Below are 8,323 nucleotides of genomic sequence, written 5' to 3'. Positions count from 1 at the left end.
CCAATGGCAGCCTCATCTAGCCACAAAAGAAGAAAAGACAAGCAACCCATGGAGGAGGAAAGGGAATTTGATGCATGGAAATACAAATCAGTTTTCCATGAGATTCAAGCCGAATGGATGAGACGTAAAAGGGTACTAGCTGAGGTTCCCTTTGACCTTGAAAAGGATGAGTTCCCAAGTATTTGGGAGAAGATCAAAAAGAGGAAGTGGGAGCTCCTGACTAAGCCAATCACTAAAATCAACATCAACCTGGTGAAGGAGTTTTATGCAAATGCAGTAAGGGAGGATACAACCATGGAACCTACATACAAAAGCTATGTGAGAGGGGTGGAAGTTGACTTCAGCCCTAAGGCAATCATGAAAGCTCTTGGCTTGAAAAACATACGTTTCAGCCAAGCAAGTTATGAGGAAAGGATGGTAGGAGAACCTGACTATTCGACTATTGCTGAAGACCTTTGCGCCATCAGAGCTGAATGGGTGAGAAAAACAAAGGGGGCTCCAAGAGTCTTGAGAAGGGGAGACCTAACACCTGAAGCTAAAGGGTGGTATGCAATAGTTAGGAGATCCATCCTACCCACTGCAAACTCTTCAGAAATAGTCCCTAAAAGAGCCATCTTGCTACATTGCATTATGGTGGGAGGGGAGATCAAAGTTCATAAACTCATTGCTGAACAGATACAAGAGTTTAGTGAGAAAAGTGACCCTGACTCTTGGCTCCACTTCCCTAGCACCATCATCAGACTATGCATCCAAGCTCAAGTACCACTTGAAGATGAAAGACCTAATTGGCTATATCCTGGAATGGCCATAACTGCTCACAGAATGACTCTTAGCCCAACTCCCCCAAGACATATAAAAAGAAGAAATGAAGAAGGGCAACAAGCAGAAGAGGAGCAAGAAGCAGAGCAACAAGGAGAAGAAGAGCAAGAAGAGCAAAGAAGTCCAGAAAGAAGGCAACAAGTTCCCAGAGACCCCATGGATATGAGCAGAATGCAGGAAATCATGGAAGGAATGTCTCAACAATACATGAGGTCTCAAGAGAGGCAAGAGGACTTTCACCTCAAAATGATGGATATGCAAAGGAACTTTGAATCAAGATTCCTAGATCTGCAAAGAGAACAGAACTTACAATTACAGGAATCCCTCAGCCACATATGCCAACACCAAGATGCCAGTATCTTTGCAATCAAAGAAGCCACCACTTTGCAGAATGCAAGACACTCAGTCCAAGCTGATTACAACATCAGTTCTCAAATCAAGCTTAACTACATAGGGGAACATCTACACAAGATGGACCCAGCATTCCCATCTTTTGATGAGTATTTCAAAGGGAGAAAAGAAGGAGAAATAAACAAGGCGATGATCCTGGAAAAAGGGGTGGAAGAAACAATGAAAAAGGCTGGATTCTGGACAAAGCTCATGAGAAAAGATAAAGGAAGTACAAGTGGTCAAAAAGAGGTAAGAAGCAAGAAGAAGCAGGACCCCAAGAATCAAAAAGAACCAAGCAACAAATGAGAGGTGGTCTTGTCCCTTAATAATCAAATAATAGTTTGTGAATTGTCTTTATGAGCTTTCTTTCATTTTAAGTCAATTTGTATGTTTGTTTGTTTACTGCTTTGAATAAAGTGAATGCCTAGATGTTTGGATATAACTTCACCTTCTTAAACAAATGCTTGCCATGCTTGTTCTCTTTCCAAAAATAAAAGAAAAGTTTGAACAAAAGTAACTTGGCTCAATTAGTGACAAATCAAGTAGAATTAAGTGGTGGTATGCATGCTTGATTGTTAGTCAGATCACTAGAAATAGAATGTAGAATTATCATTTTTTGTGTAGAAATTGAAAACTGTCTATGGATCTTGATGAATAAATGTCTTTGGCCATGAAAAAGAAAGAAAAAGAAGAAGAAAAAGCCTCTGAAAAAGGGCAACCAAAAAGCAAAAAAATTGAGAAAATAAGCTAGGCACCAATGGTTTGAACTTCTGAGACAAATGCCTGTGGTGTTTATGTATTAAGGATATGCTTGGATGAATAGGTTCTGAGGAGTGTTTCAACACTTGGTAACTTGGGTTAACTAACCCGGGATTATCAACCAAAAGTCCATTATCAAGAGCAACCTAAATACAAAACATTTAGTTACACAAAGAGGTGCTGGGCACCAATGTCTCAAGAAGAAATGTGAACTAAAATGCCTGTAGTGGATATGTGTAATGCAATGATAAGAAAAAGAAAATGCCAAAGGCTTATGCAACACATGACACTGAGCAAACAAGGAGCAAAGGAGCTCTAGGAAAAAGAAAAACAAAAAAAGGAAAATGTGCCAAAGACATAAGAATAACAAGAGGCCATAGCAGTGTTTGATGGATGCAATGAAAAAGTGATAATTCTACCTGATAAGAATGAAAAAGTGATGCTGCAACTTTCTGCATAAAACCCTTCTGATGAACTTCAAATGCTTGCTAATATAGCCAATGTAATTGCTTTTTGTTTCACACTTTCCTCTCAATTAACTCAGGACTTGCTTAGGGACAAGCAAGTATTAAGTTTGGTGTTGTGATGCCAAGGCATCTTAGGCTAGTTTCACTAGCATTTTTCTGTTAGTTTTAGTTGTTTTATGCATTTTCTTGAGCTTAAAGTAACCAAGAATGGTTAAATGAACAACAAAGTAAGGAATCATCCAAACAGTGTAATTTTGATGCAAATTCCATGAGTTTTTAGTTATATTACTTGAATGCTATGAATGGAAGAATTCTCATGAAATTTTGCAAGACTTTGATGCAATTGTGTGGATGATTTCAGGGAAGAAGAGGCTAGGCAAGGAGGCAACAAAATCAATAAAGGAAGCTTGAAGATCACATGTGCCATATAATGTTGAAAGTGGCGTTTAACCTCCAGTTTAACCTTAAACTGGAAGTTAAACGCCAGAATAAGGAATGCACCAAATGCTGAAAGTGGCGTTTAACCTTCAGTTTAAGGTTAAACTGAAGGTTAAACGCCAGAATCATGAAAGCTGAGAAAAGAGGAACTGGCGTTTAACCTCCAGTTTAACCTCAAACTGAAGGTTAAACGCCAGAATGGGAATGGCACCAAGGAAGTATTCCCACGTTTAACCTCCAGTTTGACCTCAAACTGGAGGTTAAACGTGTTCGAGCTATTTTGTGCACCAGGGAGCCATTTCCACGTTTAAGCTCCAGTTTGACCTCAAACTGGAGCTTAAACGTGTTCGACATTTACACTCCTGGGCTACCTTCTTCATTCCCACGTTTAACCTCCAGTTTGACCTCAAACTGGAGGTTAAACGTGTTCGGCGTTTTAAGCTCCTCCAGGGTTGCCTTCTCATTTCCACGTTTAAGCTCCAGTTTGACCTCAAACTGGAGCTTAAACGTGTTCGACCAAGAATTTCCTCCAGGGTTGCAATCTTCATTTCCACGTTTAAGCTTCAGTTTAACCTTAAACTGAAGCTTAAACGTGTTCGATTAATTACTCTCCTGGGTTGCTTTCTTCCAATTCCACGTTTAAGTTTCAGTTTAACCTTAAACTGAAACTTAAACTTCAACTTAAACGCCACTTTTCAAAAGGGTTTTTGGGCCAAATATATTGAGGTTTAAGTTAGCATTTGAACACAAATATTAACTTAAACATAATATGGTATGAAACCCAATTGAATATCATGGTTTATGGGATTGGGCTTGAAGAATTGATGAGTCTGGAACTTCAATTTGTTGAGCCTTGTGTCATTACTTGTTTATCACTAAGTTTGCTCAATGAATGTTGCAGAATTGGATCACAGCCTCATCAAGATTATGGACCATAAACCCAAGGCAAAAGGAAATCAAGGAAAGGCCTCAAAGCCCAAGAAACACAACAGAAGCTCAATTTAGAAAGTGTATAAATAGGATAGAATTGAAGTTAGTTAGCACTTTGGACATTTTAGAACTTTTCATATTTTGTAATTGAATTCAGAGCTATGAATCACTAAACCCCTTTCATTGGGTTAGGGAGCTCTATTGTAATTCAATGAATCAATAATAGTTTTATCTTCTTCTTCAATCTTTTCTCTTGAATTTTGTTAGAAAGCTTCTCGATCTAATTCCATTGGGTAGTTGTCTTGGGAAAGAAATTACCCATAATTGGAATCCTTCGGAACCTTGGGAAAGGAATGGAGGATTCATGCTAGAGAAGCTTTCTCACAGTGAATTGGATTGGGGTTTGGATGGATATTGTGACATGTAATCCTACCAAATTGTGGTCCATGAAACTGTGTGGTATAATCAGTGATCAAGCATCATCTCTTCTTATGAACATTTAAACCAAGGGATTGGGAATTTGTTTGTTTTTAGAGAGAATTGGTGAGCCAAGGGATTGGGATCCAATCATATAAGATTGCCAAGCAAAATTCAATGAATGCATTGGTTGAGGAAGAGATAAAAATGTTTTGATTCGGAGATCTCAATATCTCCTAACACCCAATGAACTCCCCATTCTGATCTACACTTTCTATTTACATTCTGCAATTTCAATTCATGCAATCACCCCCATCCCTTTTAATTTCAGCACTTTAATTTCTCGCTCTTTAATTCATGCAATTTAATATTCCGCAATTCTCATCTAAATCTTGATTCCGCTCAACTAGAACAAACTTCTAATCCGAATTGCTCATTCAACCAATCCTTGTGGGATTCGACCTCACTCTATTGTGAGTTTTTACTTGACGATAACCGGTGCACTTGCCGGAAGGAATTTTGCCGATTGTGCAATTTCCTAAAATCATAGCATCAAGGTTATGCTAGTATCAAGTTTATGGCGCCCTTGCCGGGGATTGGTTTTCGATTGACAATTCTCAAATTGGGAGTTAACTAGATTGAGCATTTTTATTGTTTTGTTAATTCAGTTACTTGTTGATTTTAATTTCTGCACTCTGTTATTTGCTTTCTTTCTTTATGCCTTTAAATTCAAGCAACTAACTCACTGACCCACTAACTATTTGAATTAATTCCTCAACTGCTCTAACCATACTCTTCCATTAACCAAGAGTATTCCACTTGTTTGTTGCTTGTGGTGTGTTCTTGTATGACAGGTAGGAGAGGAGAGGCATCAACTCCGCCATATACCGAACCAGAGAGGACCCTTCATAGACTTAGAAGGGAAGCAAGAAGGAAGAGGGTACTGGGAGAAGAAGAATCTGAAGGAGAATCTGAGGACAATTTTGAGGAAGCTCTAGATCTCAACATGGATAGAGAAGTTCACAACCATGAGAGGGTTGATGGAAACAATGCCATTCCTGAGAGGAGGGTTCTTGGTTCATACATAAACCCAACCTCTGGGAATTGTGGTAGTAGCATTCAGAAACCACCCATTCAGGCCAACAATTTTGAACTCAAACCACAGCTCATATCATTGGTGGAGAATCATTGTTCATTTGGTGGGAGTGCTAATGAAGATCCAAATCAACATCTCACCAAATTCCTGAGAATTTGTGACACAGTGAAGTCCAATGGAGTCCAGGAAGATGCCTATAAACTGCTCTTGTTCCCATTTTCACTTAGGGACAAGGCAGCCAAGTGGCTGGAATCATTCCCAAGGGACAGCCTAACAACCTGGGATGAGGTGGAGAGCAAGTTTCTGGCACGTTTCTACCCCCCACAAAAGGTCAATAGGCTTCGATCTGAGGTTCAGACTTTTAGACAACAAGATGGTGAGACGCTCTACGAGGCATGGGAGAGGTTCAAAGAGTTGACAAGGAAATGCCCACCAAACATGTTTCCTGACTGGGTGCAATTGCATATTTTCTATGATGGACTTTCTTATGAATCAAGGAAGGCTGTAGACCATTCATCAGGAGGTTCATTGAACAGGAAAAAGACTGTGGAAGAAGCCATTGAAGTGATTGAGACAGTGGCTGAGAATGAGTACTACTATGCTTCAGAGAGGCACAACACTAAGGGAGTCATGGAGCTGAACCATGTTGATACAATTCTAGCACAAAACAAGGTGTTTGCCAAGCAACTAGCAGAGCTCACCAGGAAATTGGACACAAAGCAAGTGGTTGCAATACACACACAAGATCAAGAGGAAGTAAGCACTGAAGGAAATGATTGGGAAGAGGCCAACTATGTGGGAAACCAACAAAGGCAATCATATGATCCACATTCCAACACTTACAACCCAGGATGGAAAAACCACCCAAATTTTGGGTGGGGAAACCAGCAAAGCCAACCACAAAACCACAAACCTTACAACCACAACCAACATAACAATTCCACATACCAAAACTCCAACCAAAGATCATACCAAACCACACAAAACACTTACTCCCAACCACCATATCATGGCCAAAATAATCAACCTGCCCAACCTAATCCAAACCAACAATTTCAAGATCAATTAAACAGGATAGAAGGAAGGTTAGTAAACATGGGCCAGGACATAAGTGAGTTGAAAAGCTTTAGGGATGATGTGAGATCGACCTTAAGGAACCATGGCGAAAAACTCAAGTGGATGGAGGCTCGAGTAGGAGAACTATCTCAACAGGCTCCCAAGTCAACTGCAGTATTCCCTAGTGACACAAAAAAGAATCCTAAGGGGGAACAAAAGGGAGTGAGATGGGAAGAATGCAAGGCCATCACCATATTGAAGGAAGTCTCAGAAGAAGAAGGAATCAGACCCTCAGAAAAGGAGTCAGAAATCTTGAAAGAAGGTGTGGAAGAAGCTAAGCAGGAAAGTGAAACTGAGCAAGCCAAGGAAAAGCAAAAGGAAGGCACGCTGGAAACATACCAACCAAAAGCACCATTTCCTCAGAGGTTAGGAGGAGGTGAAAAAGGGAAAACATATTCAAGGTTCCTAGAGACATTTAAGTCTCTCCATATCAATATTCCCTTTCTTGAGATCCTCCAGCAGATGCCTACACATATCAAGTATTTGAAGGAATTGCTGAGCAAGAAAAGAGTTTTGAAGGGAGGACAAACTGTAATCATGAACAAAGAATGCAGTGCACTCATCAAGAAGGACATAGTCTCTAAGAAAACAGACCCAGGAAGTTTTCATATCCCCTGCATCATAGGGGAAACAAAAATTGACAGGGGATTCTGTGATCTAGGAGCTAGCATAAATGTGATGCCTCTGACTCTTATGAAGAGGCTACAACTGAATGAGGTAAGATCCACTGATGTAATCATACAACTGGCTGATAAAACTCAAAAGCAAGCTGAAGGGGTAGTTGAGAATGTGCTGGTGAAAGTGGGAAATTATTTCTTCCCCACAGACTTTGTCATTTTGGACATGGAGGAAAGCTACTTACACCCTATCATTCTGGGAAGGCCATTTCTAGCCACTGCTAGAGCGCTCATAGATGTAGAACAAGGAGAGCTAATTTTGAGAATACATGATGAACAGCTCATTTTCCATGTTTTCAAACCTGCATCTGAGCCTGAACTAGAATCTGAAAAGCCTAAGGATGATAGTAGCCATCTCTGTTTGGAGGAAAGCAATCCAGCAACTGAAACTCTAAAACAGTCCTTGGAAGGCAAACAAGAATTGCAAGAGTTAAAGCCACAAGAATTAAAAGAAACAGATAAGAAGGAACCTCCTGGCATAAGAGTCAATGAAGAAGTCCTCAAGAGAGAAGGAAGAATTGTAAAGAAAGTGCCAAGAGGGTGGAGAAACAAGAAAATTCCCACTGAAGGTTTCTCTCCGGGAGATGAAGTGATATCAAGTCATTATCTGCCAATCCCACCTGGCCTCAAAACCATTCCTTCCCAGCTCCCTCAAGTGTTCACAATCAGGAAAGTTCTTTCTATGGAACATTTGGAAGTCATAAAGGAATCAAATGGGGACGTTTTCATAGTAAGAAGAGAAGACATCAAGCACTACAATCCACCCTAACAAGGGACAACCGTCAAGCTAGTGACGTTAAAGAAGCGCTTCATGGGAGGCAACCCATGTTTTTAGTATCCTTACTCTTATTGCTTTACTCTGCATCTAATAAAGCATGGTCTCTTATGCATGAACTTGAATCCTCAGGACAACTGTTGATAAGGTGCACTAAACATTGCATATAAAATACAATTGGTCTCTGAGTTTGGTGTGCCTGAAGGCATCCCCAAATCTTATCAAATTGTATTCAATCTTTCATTTAAGGTGCATAACCAAACATTAAGTTTGGTGTTCCTCTTTGAACACAGTTAATGAAAAGCAAGAAGTTCCTCTGGATTTAGAAATTCATGACAAGTACACCATTTGCATGTTTTAATACTTTGATTTCAATTACTTTAGGTAGTAAAATTGTTTAGGATCAAAGAGCCAAAATGACTATGATTTACTAGAATTA

The 8,323-nt window shown here is 39.8% G+C and overlaps 1 non-coding gene across 1 annotated transcript; it reads right to left on the bottom strand.

Moving 5' to 3' along the window:
- Positions 1–5,652: 5,652 nt before the first annotated feature.
- LOC112792946 (small nucleolar RNA R71) lies at positions 5,653–5,756 on the bottom strand. Its single transcript, XR_003197662.1, has one exon. It is a non-coding gene; the product is annotated as a small nucleolar RNA R71 (small nucleolar RNA).
- Positions 5,757–8,323: the final 2,567 nt, after the last annotated feature.

Source organism: Arachis hypogaea, chromosome 3, assembly GCF_003086295.3.
Source record: "Arachis hypogaea cultivar Tifrunner chromosome 3, arahy.Tifrunner.gnm2.J5K5, whole genome shotgun sequence".
Lineage (NCBI taxonomy): Eukaryota > Viridiplantae > Streptophyta > Magnoliopsida > Fabales > Fabaceae > Arachis > Arachis hypogaea.
Note: the sequence above shows the minus strand (reverse complement) of the source record. Positions and strands in the feature narration are given on the sequence as shown.